At 46.8% G+C, this 18481-nt stretch overlaps 1 protein-coding gene and 1 long non-coding RNA gene across 4 annotated transcripts in view; one reads left to right on the forward strand and one right to left on the reverse strand.

The window, feature by feature from the left end:
- The window catches only part of SESN3 (sestrin 3), a 99838-nt gene that overhangs the window by 71436 nt on the left and 9921 nt on the right, over positions 1-18481 (reverse strand). The window lies entirely within an intron of this gene.
- Positions 3395-16795, forward strand: LOC135050529 (uncharacterized). The gene is made up of 3 exons (XR_010241648.1): positions 3395-3592; positions 15647-15777; positions 16529-16795. It is a non-coding gene; the product is annotated as an uncharacterized LOC135050529 (long non-coding RNA).

The raw sequence follows: 18481 nt of genomic DNA on the forward strand, positions 1-18481 counted from the left end.
GAGAGAGTTAGATTTGGGTGTGGTGAGTTCAATCTGCAATCTAAATTGCATTGTAAAAATAAAGCAGCCAGTATTTACCCTGCACAGAAACAATATAACCCACCCAAATCTAACTCTCTCTACACGTTATATCTGCCTCCCATGCAGTGCACATGGTTTTGCCCAATTGCTAACAAAATTCCTGATGCAATCAACTTGGAATTACCCCCTATATTCCCTAACACATGTACACACAGACACAATCACATTAGGGTTCATTTTTGTTGGGAGCCAATAAACCTACCAGTATATTTTTGGATTGTGGGAGGAAACCAGAGTACCCGGAGGAAACCCACGCAAGTACGGGGAGAATATGTTTTCCATATTACCTCACAATTAGGAAGATGTACTAAACTTTAGAAAGCGATTAAGAGGCTAATTCAGGTTGGATCGCAAATTGCGATCCAACAGAAATTATAACGATCGTCCTGCGCATGCGCCCGCACTTTCCCGGGGTAAGGGGGGGCGCAGAAAATGGGATCACCTCTGCCTCTCAATCAGACAGAGGCGGTGGTGAGGCGGGGGGGGGGGGGGGGGGGGGGAGGCAATGCTCCGTTTCCAGGGCGTAGATGGAGGATTGCAGGGACTTGATCACGGCTGAGCCAGCAGGAGGCACCATCTATTTCTGATAGCAAGCAGAAATTGCGATGCGTTCGCAATTTCGGTTTGTTGAAGGAGGGTGGAGGCCTGTGATGGGCGGCACACTGCATGCTTGCAAAAGGATTGCAAATTCTGCTAATTAGCAGAATTTGCAATCCTTACTGAATTAGGCCCAATGTACCAATCAACTAGCTTCTATATGCCCGGTTACAGGCTGTGTTTGAAAAATGACAGAAGCTTATTGGTTGCTACTTTCTCTCTCTCCAAGGTTTGATGCATCTCCCCCAGAATGACAAGTGAAATAATAAGAACCAACTGTGGATCTTTCAAAATGTGTCATTCAGTAATGAATACACCTGTGCTCCAGCAAGCAATTAAGGAAAACATGCACTGTTATGGGCCCTACACATTGCGCGATCCGCCGCCGAGCTGCCCGACAGCGGATACGGCCGACCCGGCGGCGGGGGTGCAGTGACGGGGGGAGTGAAGGTACTTCACTTTCCCCCCGTCACCATAGAAGTGCAGGCAAATATGAACGAGATAGTCCATATTGGCCTGCATGCACAAGCGACGGGGCACCAGCGATGAACGAGCGTGGGGCCGCGCATCATTCATCGCCGGTGCCTCCACACTGAAAGATATGAACGGTATCTTGTTCATTAATGAACGAGATCGTTCATATCTTTCACTATTATTGCGCAGTGTGTAGGGCCCATTAGTGTGTCTCAAAGACTGGATTTGAGAAGCACTTGCCTACTTTAAATGTCAGAGTTTTCCCATACTCCAGGGAGTGTAGGCCAGCTTTCCGGACCATGCCAACTTCCCAGTGAAGTGAATGGCCGTCCCCGCAACTGCCGCAAATCGCGACATTACCTGGCCTGGGCCAAGCCACGATGGTGGAACTCTCCTCACCCTGCGTGGCATCTCATGCAGGGATGGTTTTCAGGCTTACACTTTAGTGAATACATAGAACTTACCACTGAGCAGACCCTGGCATGCTGGGGGTTGAGCTTCTGCTGTCCTCAGACCCTAACAGTATATCAAATCAGAATTAAACACATCAGTTCACACTGCTGATATTGTGCAGATAATGTGTTGGTGGGGGCCGCTTACAAACAGGCCCTTGTACATAGAGAATCCGCTGGAAATACTACATTACCACTATGCTGAGGGATAGCTAACCAGCTATTAGATGCAGGCTCAGCCATACAAAGAAAAAGGCCACAACTAATGCTAGCCATACATCAGGAAGATATCGTTCCAACCAGCCAACTAGTTGGCTGGTTAGAACGATAATCTGGCAGTGTGTGGGAGCAAACGATGATCAGCCGTTTGCTCCCACACCCTAGAAAACGGCCAAAAACGGTTGGTCCAACTAGTTGGGAAAATCAAACTTGTTTGATTTTCCCAACTAATCGTTCAGGTGTAGGGAGAACTTTCCCCCCAACTGAACGATAAGTAGGCGGACACTGGCCGGCAGTGTCCACCTACTTCTGTCACCATCACTGCCTGCTGGGCAGCACTGTGGACCATGAGCCGGGCGGAGGTTCAGGGGCAGCTGCGGCAGTACATCGCTGCTGCCGGGCTGCCCCTGTCACAACGGGACCCTCAGCAGTGGCGGCGGAGCGGGAGGAGGACCAGGGGCAGCTACGGCAGTTCATCACTGCTGCCGGGCTGCCCCTGTCACAACGGGACCCTCAGCAGCGGCGGCGGAGCGGGAGGAGGACCAGGGGCAGCTGCGGCAGTACATCGCCGCTGCCGAGCTGCCCCTGTCACAACGGGACCCTCAGCAGCGGCGGCGGAGCGGGAGGAGGCGCAGGGGCAGCTGCGGCAGTTCATCACTGCTGCCAGGCTGCCCCTGTCACAACAGACCACAGGCAGTGGTAGCGGAGGACACCCAGCAGTGGCACCCCTCCCGCGATACCCCATGATCGCGGCGCCCCCCGCACCCCACCCATGATTGCTGCACCCCCGCACGCCACCCCCGATCACTGGCACCCCACCTGCGGTTGCGGCACCCCACCCGCGATCGCGGCACCCCCCGCAGCTTACCCGCAATCGCGTCACCCCCCGCAGCTTACCCGCAGTCGCGGCACCCCCCGCAGCTTAACCGCAATCGCGGCACCCCCCGCATATCACCCGCAATCGTGGCACCCCCCGCATATCACCCACAATCGCGGCACCCCCCGCAGCTTACACGCGATCGCGGCACCCCCCACATATCACCCGCAATCGTGGCACCCCCCGCATATCACCCTCTGCTCCCCTCCTGCAGTCACTGCCCCCCAAGATCGCAGCACCCCTTCCCGCTCACCAGGGCCAGCTCCAGCCCGCACCGGTAATTCAGCCCCCCCCCCCCGCCCGCCCGCCCGCCAGGGTGTCTCTGCATTCGTGGAAAGGGGTCCCATGTGTAAACATGGGACCCCTTTCAGTCCGTTTGGTCCGGGTGTTCGGTTTGTTGTTTTGCCAAGTACGTGGATTATAAGGACTATGTTCCTTTAAATTGAAAGAGATAATGATTCATTAACTGACAAGTGAGTTTTAGGAGTGTAATAAAAGTAGGTCTATCCAAGTTTCCCGCTTGTGCAGCAGTTTGTTAAATGAGAACAGATCATAAAAGGGAGAGTATTCGCTATCTGTCTGTCTCACACATATAGATACATCCATTGCATGATAAACAACACGTGCCTGGCGAAACCCTACACTGTATGCGCATATAAACACACGTACACAACAACACAGGCTGAGGGAGAAATCTCCTCATAACATCTGCTGCTTGCGGTACAGCATTTTTAACCCCATTAGAACTTAAGAACTGCTCAGCCTGATACCATCCCCTCCAATCATTTCTACTGGGAAAGATAGGCGATTATTGCATACAAAAACAATGAGAAACTACATCTGAATGGTTTATATGATTCCGGCAGAATGAGATACCCAGCTGAACGCCAAGGTTTGTATATGCATGGGGGGGGGGGGGACATAAATGTAATACCATTTTACCATGAGTACAGATGGGTTGTGTTTGGGTGACCGGCGTTTGGGATCCCGATGGTCACCATACAGACGCCGGGATCACGACCTTTAGATTGCCGGTGGGAGAGCGTGACAAAAGCCCCTTGCGGCCGAGCATGCGCAACAAAAGCCCCTTGCGGCCGAGCGCAGTCGTGGACACCCACGAGCGGGAATAGTCCCTGTTAGTCGGCATGCCGACTGTCGGGCTCTGAGTTGGGTGGGATCCCGCCGTCGGTATAGTGACCGTCGGTCGGTCACACAACTACATCCCGTAGAGATGTGTCCTGGCTTAATGTTGCTTTAGTAATGCTATATAGACCCTCTCGGTGCACCAGGTCCTGAGTGACGCCAAGCGTCTTTCTCGCTCAACAAATTTGCATAGATAAAAACTGTGAGTGACAGAACTACATTGCACTGATCAATTTTATCTGTGAAATTTGCACATCTGTGAGCGACTGAATCTGTGTAATAACGACTCAGAAACTGCAGCTTTTTCTCATGCTAAGTTCCATTGTGCTTCATCTGCGACTTAGAACATGTTTGAAACAAATTCCTATGCTGTTATAGTCACAGCTCTCCCGATAATAGCTGCCCTTTGCAATGGCTGCCAGTACCTGGACGTCCAGGTTTATGACCCGGGAGTCTATCTGCGCATGCAGAGTGACACGGCTGCCGTGGGGTGTGCTGGGAGCGATCCGATCAGCTCCCTCTGACAGCACCGATGCGGGAAGGTCTTGGGAAATGCGGTAAAACCCCGAAAATGGGAGTTTTACAGAAATGACCCGTTAGTACATCCCGCCCCTATTAAGGACACCTCTGTATGTCTAAGAGCCATTTTGTATACTAAAATGGATAGGTATACTGTATCATCCATAGAACAATGCCACCTGGTCCAAAAATAATCAAGAAAAATACGACATGACATATTAAAGTATGTTTTTGTTTTGACAGAAGAAGCGGTGATCTACAAAACATATTGATACATGCATTTTAGCATGCATGAGAATAGCCTAATGACTTCCAGACATTTTTCTGTCTGTAAGACCTCAATAAACAGATGGGGTCTATTCATGAAGCAGTGAAAAGAGTGGAGAAGTGAGCCTGCGGTGAAGTTGCCCATGGCAACCAATCACCTGCTCCGTACAATTGCATAGTATGCAAATTATAAATGTTACTTCAATGCTGATTGGTGGCCATTATTATTTACTATTATCCTTTATATGGCGCCACAAGGGTTCCGCAGTGCCCAATTACAGAGTACATATGCATATAATCAAAACAGAAACAGTGACTTACAGTTGGAGACAATATAGGACTACAGGGTAACTAAGCATAGCTACATCAGTAGGGTGGGTGGGTGGGAAGATGATCAACTCCCACCAACACCCAGGAAGAGATAGCAGAAAGACAGTTGGAGGTACGAGTGAGGACAGCCAGGGAGAGATCAGGGGAGGAAAGCTAGATTTGAGTGTCATCAGCATAGAGGTGATATTGGAAGTTAAAATAACTAATGTGATCACCTAAAGAGGACGTATAGAGAGAGAAAAGGAGAGGACCAAGAACAGAACCTTGGGGGACACCAACAGTTAGTGGAAGTGGGGGGGGGAGTAGCGTCATGAGAGGAGACAGAGAAGAAACGATCAGAGAGGTAGGAGGACAGCCAAGAGAGGGCAGTATCATGCAGACCAAGAGAGTGAAGGATTTGCAGGAGAGGGTGATCCACAGTGTCAAAAGCAGCAGAGAGGTCAAGAAGAATAAGCAGAGAGTAGTGGCCCTTAGATTTGGCTACATGGAGGTCATTGCAGACTTTTGTGAGGTCAGTTTCAGTGGAGTGGAGAGAACAGAAACCAGACTGGAATGAGTTAAGCAGTGAGTGGGAAGAAAGAAAGGCAGTGAGGCGGTTATAGACAATACGCTCAAGGAATTTGGAGGCAAAAGGGAGGAGAGAAATGGGTCGATAGTTGGAGAGGGTGTTTGGATCAAGGGTAGGTTCTTTAAGAATACGGGAGACAAGAGCATGCTTGAAGGCAGAGGGGACAGTGCCTGATTGAGAAGGTGGGCAAGATGGGAACAGGCAGAAGGAGAGAGGTAGTGGAGGAGGTGGGAGGGGATAGGGTCAAGTGGGGAGGTGGTGGGGGTTGTGGAGGAACAGATGAGGGCCATGACTTCCTTACCAGATACGTGGGAGAAAGATGTCAGAGTTTGTGAGAGGAAAGGGGAGGGGTAGCAAGGGATGGATGGTGGTTGGTTGCTGGTCTAGCGGGATGTGATGTCCTGACATATGGAGTCAATCTTGAATGTGAAATAAGTAGCAAAGTCCAGAGCAGACAACGAGGATGGGAGAGGAGGTGGTGGTGGGCAGAGGAGGGAGTTGACAAAGGTAAAGAGGCGTCGGGGGTTGGAAGACTGGGTAGAGATGAGAATTTTGAAGTATGATTGTTTAGCGAGGGAAAGGGCAGCACTGAAGGATGAGAGCATAAATTTGAAATGGAGGAAGTCTGCCTTAGAGCGTGATTTCCTCCAGTGTCGCTCGGCAGTACGTGAGCATTTTTGAAGATATCTAGTGCATTTGGTGTGCCAGGGATGAGGTGCTGATCTGCAAGGGTGAATAGTGGTAAGTGGACCTACAGAGTCAAGAGCAAAAGTAAGAAATGCATTGTATAAGGATGTGGCTTGTTCAGGGCATGAGAGAGAGAATAGGAGAGAGAAGTGAGTCGAACAGGGAGGGTAGGGATGAGGCGTCAATAGCCTCAATGTTACGCTTAGTGATGGTAGCTTTAGGAGGGAGAGATAGGGAAGCGGAGATAGATAAGTTGAAAGAGAGCAGGTGGTGGTCAGAGAGGGGAAAGGGGGAGTTGGAGAAATCAGAAGTATTGCAACGGTGAGTGAAAACCAGATCCAGTGAGCTCCCGTTCACATGGGAGAGTGAGGAGGTCCACTGGGAGAGACCAAGTGAAGAGGTGAGGCTAAGGAGTTTAGATGCAGGTGATTTTGTGGTGTTATCGATAGGGATGTTGAAATCACCTAAGATAATGGAGGGAATGTTAGAAGAGAGGAAGTGAGGTAGCCAGGAAGCAAAGTTGGGGAGGAATTTGGAGGAAATGCCAGGGGGACAGGAAATGACAGCAACTCAAAGATTAGTAGGTTGGTAGAGGCGTATCGCATGGACCTCAAATGTAGAGAATGTAAGGGACGGTTCTGGAGGTATAAGTTGGTATGTGTAGCTAGAGGGTAAAAGGACCCCAACACCACCACGTGGCAACCCCCGGGTCGGAATGTGTGTGAGAATGTGAGGCCCCCAGCAGAGAGAGCAGCAGGAGAAGTAGTGTCAGAGGGGGTAATCCAGGTTTCAGTAATAGCTAGGAGATGCAGCGAGTTGGAAATGAAAAGGTCATGAGTGGGGGCCAGTTTGTTGCAAACAGATCTAGCATTTCAGAGGGCACAGGATAGGGGGTAAGAGTTTGTGGGAGAGATGTGAATGAGATTATCAGGATTGCTGTAGCGTTGAGGTAAGATTATTTTGGAAGGATGGGATATAGAGGGTGTAATGAGGGTCCTTTGCTAGGAAGGGAGACTGCAGGAGTCAGGCATGGTGGGAGTGCAGTATGATAGTGGTGGAGGCGAGGTGAGGTGAGAGGCAAAGGAGGAGAGAGCAGGGTTGAGTGGTGGGGTAGAGAGCCTGTGACTGGGCAAAAGTAAATTGCAATGGGGAAACAGAAGAGGAGGGGAAGGGGGGCAGAGGGGAGGTTCTTATCCACTGTGGAGACACTTCCCCACTGGCTCACTTCCCCACACTTTTCACTGCTTCATAAATAGAACCCATAGTGTAACAGGGTTAGGGGAACATGTACTCTCTCCTGAGATAGATGGCAGTGCACAGCAGCTGAGAGGTCACACAAGTCCAAGGTTTCTGGTGCAAATGGCCTCAACCAGTTTTATTAAGCAGAAAAATTAAATAAACATCAAAGTAAACACCTCGCCATCGGGTACTAGCTAACCATAAGTCATTCCTGACTAACACTACAAACCATAAGTAGCATATCACTAAGTCCCCTTTTCCACCTCTGTAGCACGGGTCGCAGCCGTGTAGCCTGACACGGCTGCCACCCGTGCTACAGCCCCCTTCCCACAGCGCTCACAACCCGGCATATTGCCGGGTTGGTGACGCTGCTGCTGACGCAGCAGGGGCGGCGCTGGGAGATCACATGATCTCCCAGCGCCGCCCTCCCATACACTGTGAACGGGAGCCGTGTCGCCTCGACACGGCTCCCGTTCACACTAGACAGCTTACCGGGTTGAACACGTGTTCAACCCGACTAGCTACCCGGGTAGGATTCCCGGATCACTTGATCCGGGAATCAACAGGGGGACCCTCTTCCACTAGGGAAAAACATGGGTAAATGCACGCACCCAAGCATTTACCAGTGTTTAAAAAGCTAGTGGAAAAGGGTATAAGTATAGCTCACTTGAATCCAGTAGCAGGTTCTCTCACAGAGACTCTGTAGACTCCATTTTCCCAGGCAGTGTAAGAGACCTAGTGAGCATGTCAACAGCCTTACAACACTCATGCAGCCAAAATCACCAATTAGCCTTCTGTGAGGCCAACAGGCCCCAAGACCCGTACTGGGCCTTAACAGATGGAGCCAGCCCTCTCTCTCTCCATCCAAACTCCAGGACCCCTTAACCGCTTATAACAAAAGCCAAAAAGCTCTCAGCAGAGCAAACACAACATTCCTGGGGGTTTTAAAAAAACATAGGTTAGAAACCTGCCTTCAGACACTAATCCAGTGTTCTTGTCACAATAGGTTACAAATAAGGGCGGTATAAACAGAACCAGACACCTTAGTATGAGATGATGTTCATATGTTTAACTCATTTTCACTGTACGACACTGAAGTGCGATATTCCAGAACCCCCTTTCTGAACTAAACTCCCCAATAGCAAAGACTTCCTGCCTAGCATGCAAGCGGATCTGGTGATATGACCACCAGAACAAGCTTCCATAACTGGATGCCAATACAGTGCCAAGGTGCCAGACACGGACTAGGTGAGCCCGTGCCATGGGGTATTATTTCGCTGACCCCTGTGGCTCTACTATTTAGAAGGTTGGGAATAACATCTTTGTATTTTGCTTTACAATAACCTACGACCGTGCTGGAAAATAGTGCAGCTCAGTGTAAACAGCTTAATTTATGCATGGGAAGAGAACAACATGAAAGTATCTGCAAGTGGCAACATATACGGAAATTAAAATCACAATTTAAAAAGTAAATAAATCTTCTCTATGCTCTTAGGAATGCTCGTGACAACCAACAACAGCCATGCTCATGCCAGGAGCACAACATTATTTTTTTCATGTGTACAACACTTCAACAACACCCTACGTAATCCTACTGAAGAGAGAAAACATGTTCTAATGCAGAGTGCAGGGTTCTAATGCAGAGTTCTAATGCAGAGTGCAGGGTTCTAGTGCAGAGTTCTAATGCAGAGTGCTGGGTTCTAATGCAGACTGCAGTGTTTAAAAAAAATTGCAGAAACTAATAAAAAAAAAAAAGATTAACACAGTTTTTGGTTCCTGTACATGGTTTGTGTATAAGAAATGCCTTGCATAATTATGATATGAATAGCTTTCTGTCACGGGCGACTTGGAACAGATGAATGTTCTGCAGATCAGTAGATTGATCATCAGCAGATGATCTGCAGATTGGTGAAACAGTATTGGCTACTCTCTAGGGTCCGCCTATGGGCAGCCCTGCTCACAGATCACGGGTAGTGCTAGTCCTAATTTATTCTGAAGCTCCTTATTGCATAATTACTCATATCTGGCGCTCTCTGTACTGTGAGAGATTAATATCACAATTATAACAATTTATTTACATTCCCAAGGAACCCTTTTGCCTAGGGCGGGTAGAATATATACGTGTTATTGTGAATTCTCATTTGGGTAATCTACATTCAAAAGCAACGCTGATCCAATTCCTGCTTCTATATTCGTTTATTTACATTACATTGGTGTTGTTGTGCAGACCAAAGCTTAAAATGTAGCAAACATATGTACTTTAAAAACAAAAAAATAAAGGCTTATTATATAGTGGCACCATGTTGTTTTACACACTATACGTGGACAAGAAGAACAGAAGGCCAGAGTATGCCATGGCGTCGATAAACCACGAGGATTGTGTGGGGTCCTATTGGATATTTTTAGTCAGCTGGTTTTAGTGGGTGGGGTTACAGTTTGGTGTATTTAAGGTTTGGGGTCACATGGTATAACACTCTTTGTGAAGAATTTGCCTCCTTCTCACTCTTTAGTTTTAGTTTGATTGTTTGTTGGCTATTTACGGACTGCGGTAAAGAACGTTAGTTGATTCAGCTCGGGTGCAGATGACCGGGTTTTTTTTTGGGTGCACTCATCTTGACTGAAGTCTAATACACCCCGCCGGGGGCATCAGTACACTTTACCGGGTGAATTGTTATGTTGCAAGGTTGAGTTGGGTAGCCTTTAGCAGTGTTGTAACAGCGCTCCACTACGCCTTGTGTCGCCAACGCCCTCGATTACGTCTCCTGACCAATGATGTCACAGAAGGGGCGGGGCCACTGGCACCGGTAAGTGCTGCACCGCTTGGAGCGTCCTCAGGACACCCAGCGGGGCTACACAAACTGCTGGGTGCCTGCCTGCAGCATGTTAAACATCCTGGCTGCCCTTTAGTTTTGTGTTGTTTGTAAGTACCCATAGGGCGGACTCCGACAGCCATGCGGGTTGCGCTGATTATTGGCCATCCTTTCTTGCCAACATACAGTCTTAACCAGGTTAATCTTTTCAATAAATAGCTAACCTTTTTTAACACTATTTTATTGTCTCTGTGTCACCATTTTATTTAAGGTTACGTCACCTACACACAAGACACACATTAAACCTTTATAAAGACAATAGAGAGACAGGAGCCTTGTGTGTCCCTCATATGCAGTATAAATGTACAGAGTGCTGCGTTACGTCACGCTGGTTTGTGTCGCTATATACCGCTCTGTAATAACCACCTAAGAATTGCTAATATCTGATCATTAGTATTGACCAGAGCCAGATTGTGCCACTGTACAGAATGGATGTGCATGGATGAAGCTTGTAAATAACAAAGGTAACCAAGGATAAGGGAGAAATGTTTTACAGATGGGGAGAAGCGTTCCCTTCTCTACTGGATAACCTTTGATATTCTCATCCAGCCTGGAGTGTGAGTCACGCTATCAGCTTGATGCTGTCAGTGGCTAGAAAACATAATTAACTGCCTTATCTCTCGTCATTCTCAAGCATGATCCATCTGAGGAGAGGGTGTTCTTCCTCACCCCGAATGTGACCTCACGACCCAAAGAGATGAACACCTGAAGAACAATAAAAGGTTCTGGGACATGGAGAGGATGAGTTTTGCGCAAGTACCCACACTGCCAGCGGGCAGCGGTATCAGGATGAGACGGTCAATGATGACAATAACCTCTACCAGGTTCACGTCGCTGAACCTGAGCACTTATGGAGTTAGAGACTGCTGAATGGGACAGTAACACTATGACCTTTATGACCCCGACATAATAGAAGTAGAGGGACTTTGTGATGTCATCCCAAGTAATGGGGTCACTACAGCTATGTCCTTACCTAGCTACGGTAGTTTATGTACATACAGCAGCTGTGAAACTACAAGGCCCAGCAAGTTCTGCAACCAATGACTTTTACTTCTATTATGTACACACATGTATATCTTCAATGAACTGTTCTTGATCTTTACACAGAGAAGACCTGTCCTTGTGGTAGAAGAGCCTTCCTGTGTGGATGGGTCCCTCCACAGTTGGACTGTGCATTTAAAAGGCTTTGAGAACGTGCGCTCAATGGTTAAAGTGAAGCCTGTGCACAAGGCCTTAATGTACCAGAGAAGCATGCACCAACTATATACCACAGCTAAGTACAGGACTATAAAGACTGCCACTAAACGTCAAGTTCCATTCAACAGAAATTCACGGAAATAGTGTAACATACATAATAACAAATAAAGTCTTCCACAGAAAACGTTACATATTATACTGTATAGTGCAGAACAAGCACTCTGTGTCTACAGCATTTCCTGGTTAGTTGATTATTTATCCAAGAGGAACCGACATTAAAAGGGGACAGGACTTCCCACTCCAGCCCTTCCTAAACCCAGCATGAGGGCAAAGCCCAGGATACCCCACACACAGAAAATCCATCTGCAACAGAGGCAAAGTCTGCTTTTGTCAGAGTCTGGGTTCTCAGAATCAATAGTTTATTAACTAACAGTAACATTTATCACTTTGTGCAATGGTTTCGTCATAACATCAGTTGGGACGAGGTGGCTGCAGGCCAGGTCATCAGTGCATCTCCATGACTCAGACGCTATTTTTACTTTTTTACTGTATCAGCAGTTAGAATGCATTTCATTCGTATCAGGAAAATTAAATAAAATGTGATTTGGTGGGGGGGGAGGTTTTTGCTGCGCCTTATGAATTGGCAAAAACAGGCAATATCCATTGTAAGACGGCAGTCTAGCTATTCACTAAGAACTGGGTCACTGATTTTGACCCTAAAGTTACTTCAATTCGCTAGCAAAGGATACTTTGCAGCTTAAAATGCCAAGGACGGCCACTGTGCATTGTGGGTAACCTGGATGTGGATAAAATGGCAAGAAAATAAGAAAATGTGTTTTTGGGTTGATGCACTAGATTTCCAGGCCTGAGAAGAATAGCATGGTAGTCATCCGTATCAATTACACAGGCTGGAATCAACAGGACAAGTTATAGGGGATGAGCAAAATCCTGAAACATAGATGACTAAAAGTATATATTAAATGTATATCCAAGGATAGAAAATTAAGCAAAAAACAAACAAAAAAAACCAGAACATAGTATAACTGTATAAAAATGTGATCTGTTATCCTGACAAAGCTACCAAATCAGAAACTTTTTCAAGTCACATGAGAGCAAGGTTACCAAAGTGGCAACCTGCAGGGCGGACGTAACCCTTCAAGGCTTGTGCTCAAACAATGCCATCATCATCATCATCATCTACAGAACGTATTATACAACATTTATTAAGGTATTTGGCTGCCACTATGGTATTTAGAACATATAGGCCTTAATTTTTAGTTGAATAGTGTTATGACACAAGAATAAGTGTATTTAAGCGGAACAGTACAGACTGTGTGCGACCGGATGACATCACGATTCCGGGTGGTTATGATTTTGCGTAGAGATTACTATTCTTTAAGTTGCCTTAGTGGGCTCAGTTCACCCCTCCTACGGTGCAGGGACTCCCTCTCACCTTCAATAACCACCTGTTACTGTCTCCTCCCACTGCGTGGTGGGCGGTTTACTCGCTGTGACCCATATCGGCACCTGGAAGCGCATCTCCTAGGCTCCTACCACTGGCATCTGGAACCCCTCAGTTTATCTCCCCACTGGCCACTTCCTATGGACCAGGGCTGCCCTTGGCTCGAGGTCATAGGTTACAAGCAGATGCAGACGTGATCTTGTAGCAAAACATTTATTTATCACCAATTGTCTTTGAAAAGACAACTCCCTGGCTAAAGATGATTTGGGATATCAGCATACAGATCATCAGAGGCTACACACACCATGATGTCCAAGAAGTCATATATTGGGGCCATATCAGCACTATTTAACCTGTATCAGCACACACGCACCGTTGGCAGGGGATAAAGATTTCTTGCATTTAAAATTAGCATCAGGAAACAATGTTTTCCAAAAGAGGATTCATACTTAATTTATTAGTAATCTGTCAACTGTGTTTATCCTTTGAAATATTTACCACTTATCACACAGAATATTTAGTCAGCGGGAAGCAAACAGAAGTATTTTGATTTAAACACAATCTGATTTAACACATAACAGTCTCCTTCCTTATTAAAGTCATCTGTAGAAACCGCCAATATACTGTACAGGAATACCAAAGGACAAAGGACGCACAGGCCCTACAGCATTGAAGGCATAACTAACATGTTATTAGCTGGGTGTGTGCAAATAGGATTTTGTCCTTTAACAAGATGGGGACTAGTATTTATCATTACAATATTTGTGGCATATCCTACAAAAACACGTATTTTCGGGGGATAATTGCAAATATTACTTTTCCATAGAGGGATTGCAGTAGATATCTCAGTCTCTGCATCTCCAGAAAACCGACGCCACCCCATAGGTTTATATGGGGGCTGAGAAGCTGTCAGATTTCCCAAACGGTATCCGAACTCCAGGTCGACAGCACAAAGGTCGACACACCTTAGGTCGACACCAATTGGTCGACACACCTTAGGTCGACAGGGACAAGGTCGACATGGGAAAAGGTCGACATGAGTTTTTCACGATTTTTTTCTTTTTTTGAACCTTTTCATACTTAACGATCCACGTGGACTACGATTGGAACGGTAAAGTGTGCCGAGCGAAGTGAAGGCACCATGCCCGAAGCATGGCGAGCGAAGCGAGCCATGCGAGGGGACGCGGTGCACTAATTGGGGTTCCCGGTCACTCTACGAAGAAAACGACACAAAAAACCCCATAAAAACTCATGTTGACCTTTTTCCATGTCGACCTTTTGTCCATGTCGACCTTTTGTCCATGTCGACCTAAGGTGTGTCGACCAATTGGCGTCGACCTAAGGTGTGTCGACCTTTGTGCTGTCGACCCTCAGTCCCAGACCCTTCCCAAACTCCAGAATACGAAGTATTCCTGAGTTTGGCCCGATGCTGCAGCCTATGGGCTACATTTTGCATATATTACCGGCAATGGTACCAAGCATGCACAGTAGCACTCTGGGAGTTAGATAGAGAAATGAAGAGACTACTGATGTGATCACGTCATTCCAAACACACGGCAGGGCCTTCATGTGGTATTTTATATCATTTATAATTGTTGTTTATTGTGACGATAAACAAAATTACTGTACTTATCAATAAAATATTGCTGGGGCAGCCATCTTGTGCTATCAGTTCCATTTTGGGGACGAAAAAAAGCTAAAAACAACCGTTAAGAATACAAATAAAAAAAATATTAAGCAGAAGATTTTAGCTATGTGATAAATATGCCCCTCCGCGGATGTCAGCACAGTGCTGCAGTTCCTGCTGTTTTGCAGAAGCCCTTATTACCTTGATAAACTATCCTCTCGGCAGCAATCAATGCTACACGCAGACTGCTTTACTGACTATACCTGTTTATAGATCACACTTCTAAGAAAACAAACAGTTCAGAGCCGGAACAGTCTTTGCTTCAAGTACATACAGCTCTGCCTGCATCCCAAATTGTGTGAACGATTGCTTACCAAGTGATTGGAAAATACACAGCAATTGCTCAACAAAACCACTGGGGGCAGGAGGTTCAAACTGCCTGTTGTGATCACGGGATCCGGACTGAAAGTCGACAGTAACTAGATCGACAATGTCTAGGTCGACCACTATTGGTCGACAGTAACTAGGTCGACAGTGTCTTTAGGTCGACATGTTCTAGGTCGACAGGTCAAAAGGTCGACATGAGTTTTTCACAATTTTTTTCTTTTTTTGAATCTTTTCATACTTAACGATCCACGTGGACTACGATTGGAACGGTAATCTGTGCCGAGCGAAGCGAAGGCACCATGCCCGAAGCATGGCGAGCGAACGCAGTGCACTAATTGGGGTTCCCGGTTACTCTACGAAGAAAACGACACCAAAATAACATTAAAAACTCATGTCGACCTTTTGACCTGTCGACCTAGAACATGTCGACCTAAACACCCTGTCGACCTAGTTACTGTCAACCAATAGTGGTCGACCTAGACATTGTCGACCTAGTTACTGTCGACTTTCAATACCACACCCGTGATCACTTGGTTCAAATCTGGCTTCATGATAAATCTGCATTATGGGTGGGGTTGAGGACTGGGTTAAAAGCAGGGGTCTATTAATTAGTCAATGACACCCCCCTTTTTTTTACGTTTTTGCTACAGAAAGAGGTTATTCCCACAACTACATATTTATCAAGAGGTACTATATACCGTAAGAAACCACTGATGCCAGGATGCCACCTTAAATCTGCCAACTACAGCTCCAAGATCTCCCAGCTGATCGCAAGTTGCAGGTTATTACAATTGGGACCTAGACTATTATTGGACAACCTTTTGGAAACCTTAATCATACCCCTTTCAAACTGCCAGCTTTTAAAAACGTATTATTGCACACGATCGCGTATAACCCGTGTTGCAGTGCGTTCTGAAAGGGGCCAGTTGAAATAATCCGGGTTGAGGTATTTCCACTCGGGTAGCGAGCAGGGTTGAACGAGTGTTCAACCCGGCTCGCTGAGCTGTGTGAACGGGAAAGTCGGGTCGATGCGGCCTGTTTCCCATTCACACTATAGTGACAGGTGGCACGTGGAGATCATGTGATCTCCAAGCGCCACCCCCGTCCACATCACAAACCCGGCATTATGCTGGGTTGGGGACTGCGGCAAACAGGGGCTCAGGCGGGTCGCACCCAGGAAGCACCCGTGTACGGCTCCCGGGTGCGACAAACCTTACGCGGCCTGAAAGGGGTATTACTGGTTTGGTGCCAAGTGAGAATTTCAGGATTTTACAGACAACCTATCAGATTCAAGGGGGCCAATTGAGTGGTGGAGCTACTGGGCATCTATTGGAGCTATTCAATTGTTGCTCTAATCAGATGCCAATTAGTAGTTACAGTAACACACCTGATAGTACTGGGGTTAGCCGCGTAAAGCAGCTAAACCCATCTTAAGATATTAATTGGGCGCCCAATGTCCGGGTTTGGGGCGCTTTGGGTGCCCAAACAAACTATGAACTTGTTAACACATTTTTTTTTTCTCGTACCTCCAGAGGCTGCAAGAAAAAATGTGACTGGTGGCTACTGAGTGACGAATGTCTCATCGGGGAAACAATTGAATGGCTCCAAAGGACGGCCAGCATGGGGCGGTGCCACAATTGAAACATCCCTAAGGTTTCACCTAATACACTGTATACTAGCGATGGACAACAGGCGGACCTGGGGCCGCATTCGGCCCCCAGCCCTTACATGCTGTGTTTTCTTATTCGTTCACTGTAACTTATAATTCTTGCTATTATTACAGATCGATATCTCTTTCATTGATCAAATGTACTTTATTTTCAACTAAGAATAAGAGTAATGTGCTGTCCTTTTAAAAGTTCGGGGGCTTTAGGATGCACCCCTGGGGTGTATCAGGCTGTCCATCCCTCCATGAAAACAATGATAGCTGAAAATCAGATTGGTGGCCAGTGGTAATCCCTTTTCTCTTTTGCGACGTCCTAGCAAATCTACCCCATGGAATTATTTTTTAAGGGTTTACAGAGGAGATTTATTAAACCTTGGATAGAGATAAAGTGCAGCTTCTGTCATTTTTCTAGCACACCCTGTACAATGACAGCTGACTGGCTGATATGAGCAACTTCTCCACTTCTCTCTCCAAGATTTGATAAATCTCCCTCCCTTTTCCAGAGCCCAACATCCTGAAGAAGTTTAAGCTAAACCTCCACCTATTGCAGTGTGTTGCTCTCACCAATAGGATGCCTTTAGTCTTTTAAAAACAACTCCAGCTTTAAAGTGACCCATTTATAATTTCCACTTTCAGCTCATTTCTCTCATTATGCTATAAGGCCCTTAGACAAAGTTGCCCGTTAACCTACGGTCTGTGTGCCATTTAGCAATAACCCGCTGTGCCAAATCCTGTGCCTCAAGCCTGTTCCTATATGACATGATGCAGGAGCACTTGGCCTCCTACAGTATGACTAGAGAGCATTCCTGAAACCAAAAACAAGTCATAAAAAAAATGCTGTGTAAGAGAGTGTCTACAGCTGGCCGGGAAGCCAAGGGTTAACACCAGCAGCAATGTGCACAAACCCACCCCCCCTACCCCACCCCACCCCACCCCCCTTTGCTTTTTTCGCTCAGTCCAATAGGGTGGTTGAAAGCATTATATGTAATCTGATGCCGGGAGCACAGGCAAAAAAAAATAACTGCACACACTATCCTTTCATAAGTAGATAAAAACATTATTATTAGGTGTTTGTTTTTGTTTTTCCCTGAATGTCCACTGCCGCTTCGGGAGAGAGAGAAAAAAAATCCTGAAACGGTCTGCAATTTGCTAAATCCTCCTATCTGCAACTGTTCCATTCAACAAGATCCTTTTACATAGGATCCAGCTGCCAAAGGCAGGGGAAGGTTTGACAAACAACTGATGTTGGATCCAGGCCAGCGCTATAGAAGAAAAACATCTCCCCCCCACCCCTAACAAAGAACTCAAAAGTAAGATACGGATAGGAAACATCAGCTTCAACACCCCTGCCCAGGCTCCCAGAAAAGGGGCGATGAGTGGGAACGTAGGTTTACATTAATACAGATTGTCCCCCCAACAAACTTTGCAAACGTTACATTTCTCGTAATAATCAAGGAGTATTTGGCTTGTTTCCGACACTATGAGGGTGATTCAGAGTTGTACGATAATGCATTTGCTGCTGCGACCCCGTACGCAAACACTGAGTGGACATATGCAAATGTCGCAGCTGCTGGCATTTGTATTGAGACGCCCAAATCTCAGCGGCTGGGTACAAAGATTATAGGAGTTGTGAGTAGTTCTATCGTCTCGCAGAATAGCCGCGTGCACCGAGGCCATTTTTATTGCGTACTGGTTTGCAGATGCAGGCTGTGACAAGCCCGACATGCCTGCTCCACTCACAAATGGTCCCTGACGGTCAATCTCTTTGTGAATAAATCCAGTCTGCGACCGCTGTTGCAGGACCATCGCAGCACAGTCG

This window comes from Pseudophryne corroboree, chromosome 2 (genome assembly GCF_028390025.1).
Source record: "Pseudophryne corroboree isolate aPseCor3 chromosome 2, aPseCor3.hap2, whole genome shotgun sequence".
Classification (NCBI taxonomy): Eukaryota; Metazoa; Chordata; class Amphibia; order Anura; family Myobatrachidae; genus Pseudophryne; species Pseudophryne corroboree.